Genomic DNA, 3,800 nt, shown 5'->3' on the forward strand with positions numbered 1-3,800 from the left:
TTACTTGGGTGTTTTGAGCGAAGAGGGGCGCTCAGCAGCAGCAGCCAGGCTCCATGTGGCAGCAATCACTTTCTTCGCGCAAACTAGAGACAGCGGAGATCCCACCAACAGCTTCAAAGTCAGGAAAGCCTTAAAAGGGTGGCAACGCATCCAGGGATCAGCACCAGACACAAGACGTCCGATAGTGGTGGAGTTGCTAACATCTTTACCTGGGGCGCTTGATATTATTTGCAGCACCCCAAAGGAAGCTCTACTTTTCAGAGCAGCCTATTCACTAGCCTTCTATGGTGCCTTTAGGGTAGGGGAATTGGTTGCCTAAAATACACAGGATATAAAAGGTGGTCAGCAGTTAGAACATGCAAAGATAAAAGGAAACACCTTATTAATATCCATTAGGGAAATCCAAAACAGGGGTGGGGGGGTAGAGTTACATCGGGCACATGGTAACCCTTGCTGCCCCATAACACAGTTAGAGGCATTCTTATGGCATAGACCAAGTGCAAGTGGGGGGACATTGTTAATGCATGCTGACGGTACACCGCTCACTAGGTTTCCGTTTGAAAGAGTCATGGATATGGCAGTGCAGGAAACAGGTTTGAATCCTAGTTGCTTTGGAACCCATTATTTTAGAATAGGGACTGCTACTGAGGCGACAGCGAGAGGTTTTCATAGTAGCAATGTGAAAAGGATCAGGAGGTGTTCTTCCAATAGTTATAAATGCTACGTGCAGCTGCACATGTTGTGAATAGGACATTTGCCTGGTACTGATGCATGTTCATTCTCTGCTTACTCTTACAGTTTCTCAAGCCTGTCACACAGGGGGAAAACTGGCAGTGGCACAACAGCAGTACTATCAAGACAAGGACGTGCACATCCACAGAAAACAGGACCACATGTTGTTTGGATGATCGGACATTCACATGTGAGACGATTGAATGCATTTTTCTTTTCAGGGAATTACAAATCTAGATCTGAGCAGGCTAGTTTAATTGTGTCATTTAATGGAAAGGGGGTCTACGCTTTAGTCAGTTTAGGGTTTTGTAACAGACCCGTTGAGTAAGGGAGGGCTCTCCCTAGTATCATTATCTTGCACCTGGGAGGGAATGATCTGGTGAATCAGGGTAGAAGGAGGTTAGTGGAAGCCATAATCACGGATGTGGGTGGTTTAGCTAAGACATTCCCAGGATCCACAATAGTTTGGACACAGATTTTACCCAGATTTCAATGGAGAGGGGAGAGTCTGTGCGTGCATTGAACTACTCAGTAAGGAGGATCAATAATAAGATAGAGAGGTTGTTTAGGTCTCCTCACTTACAGACAATCGCCTACGGGTCTATCAGGGGGAGCCGTGCTTCTTAAAAGACGGTGTCCACTTGTCAAAAGTAGGTAATGAAATCCTTTTAGAGAATCTACTGGCATGGTTAGGGAGCTTCAAAAGCAGGATATGACCTCTCTAGCAAGTTGGGGGGGGGGGGCAAAAAGTCAGGCAACTTACCGGTGTCGGTAAGGTCATGATTGGTGAGCAGTCAATTTAAGGTCCTTAGAGGGCGGCGCCATTCTTGCATGGGGTCGCCCAAGGGGAGGGACAATTGGTCTCTCCTAGAACTCCAGGGGCAGTTACAGCCTGTTGGCTGAATGGGTGCGGGGGAGTGGGGAGTTACGCTTTACCTAGGCTGGTTGGCCACTTCGCACGTGCACAATGGCGCCAGTAAAGGGCGCAGAACTGCAAGGGCCACTTATGGAGATAGTATACAGAGCATATGGGGGTAACGGGGGGAAGTACCCTCACAGGAATGGGCCCTCTGCGCATGCACACTCCGGCGAGAGGGCAGGCTTAATTTGATAAGGATCTGACATCAGTTATTGACCTTGCCGTAGGCTCAAAAAGGGATTCGCAGAAAAGTAACTGCTATTATGATTATTGATGATGATATGTTTAGATTCAGATAGGAATAACTTGTATTAGAGTTATGTTAAGATTTGCCATCTGACATCTGTACTTCTCCGTGTAATAAATTTAAATTGTTATGTTTTCTGCATATTGCTTGCAAATATTGAAAAGTTAAGTGATTTTTAATTTTATGGTAATAAATACGGCCAGGGGGTTATCTACGACCCCCTTTTCCAAAGAAACTCTTGTTTTGATACTATGTGGGTCTTGACAAGGGAGGAGGGGGTATAGGTAGTACCAGGCCCTAAAGAAAAGGCGGGCCAGCATCGGACCTGCCAAAATTATGGCGGTCATGCCGGCCCCTGATGACCCTAGAAGCGGGCCTGTCGCTGTCAGTAGTGACGCGACAGGCGCGCCTCAATTACAATAGGTCGTGGGCCCCAAGCATGACCCGGAAGTGATCAGAATAACTTCTGGGTCATGTGTGTGGACAACGCCAGCTGGCCTTGCTGGAAATGGCCCTTAAAAGGCTGGGGAGCAGAGAAATTGTCCTCTTTGCTCCTCGCGCTCCCCAGCCTGCCAGAGCAGCCTCGCTAGGAGGCGGTAATTTTATTTCCTCACCACCGTCCCCTAAAGCAATGGTTTGTAGTGTATGCTTTGTTTAGATTCTTATGTTATGTTCAAATGAGTTGTTTTTTCTTCTACAGGTCATCTAGCGTCGTATTTAGTGCTATTCCTTTGTCAGGCGGTAAGGTCATGATTGGTGAGCACTAAATTTAAGGTCCTTAGAGGGTGGTGCCATTCTTGCATGGGGTCGCCCAAGGGGGTTGGACAATTGGTCTCTCTTAGAACTCCAGGGGCAGTTACAGCCGGTTGGCTGGATGGGTGCGGGGGAGTGGGGAATTACGCTTTACCTAGGCTGGTTGGCCACCCGGCACATGCACAATGGCACCAGTAAAGGGCGCAGAACTGCAAGGGCCCCTTATGGAGATAGTATACAGAGCATACGGAGGTAACGGGTAGAAGTACCCTTAGAGGAATGGGCCCTCTGTGCATGCTCACTCTGGCGGGAGGGTATGTTTAATTTGATAAGGATCTGACCTTGCCGTAGGCTCAAATAGGGATACGCAGAAAATGAACTGCTATTATGATTATTGATGATGATATGTTTAGATTCGGATAGGAATAACTTGTATTAGAGTTATGTTAAGGTTAGCCATCTGACATCTGTACTTATCCATGTAATCAATGTCAATTGTTATGTTTTCTGCATATTGTTTGCAAATATTGAAAAGTTGTGTGTTTTAATTTTATGTTAATAAATATGGCCAGGGGATTATCTACGACACCCTTTTCCAAAGAAACTCTTGTTTTGATACTATGTGGGACTTTACAAGGGAGGAGGGGGTATAGGTAACACCAGCCCATAGAGAAAAGGAGGGGCCTGCATCGGACCCGCCAAAAGTATGGCGGTCGTACCGGCCCCTGACGACCCTAGAGGCGGGCCTTTCGCAGTCAGTAGTGACGAGACTGGTGCGCCTCAATCACGATAGGGTTGGGCCCCAAGCATTACCCGGAAGTGATCAGAATAACTTCCGGGTCATGTGTGTGGATAAAGCCAGGTCAGTTAGAACCGGCCTGGCTGGAAATGGATCATAAAAGGCTGGGGAGCAGAAGAATCATCCTTCTTGCTCCTCGTGCTCCCCAGCCAACCAGAGCAGCCTCACTAGGAGGCAGTCATTTTATTTCCCCACCACCGTCTCCTAAAGCAATGGTTTGTAGTGTATGCCTTGTTTAGTTTCTTATGTTATGTTCAGGTGAGTTGTTTTTTCTTCTACAGGTCATCTATCGTCGTATTTAGGGCTATTTCTTGGTCAGGCGGTAAGGTCATCATTGGTGAGCAGTAAAT

Source organism: Lissotriton vulgaris, chromosome 4_1 (genome assembly GCF_964263255.1).
Source record: "Lissotriton vulgaris chromosome 4_1, aLisVul1.2, whole genome shotgun sequence".
Lineage (NCBI taxonomy): Eukaryota > Metazoa > Chordata > Amphibia > Caudata > Salamandridae > Lissotriton > Lissotriton vulgaris.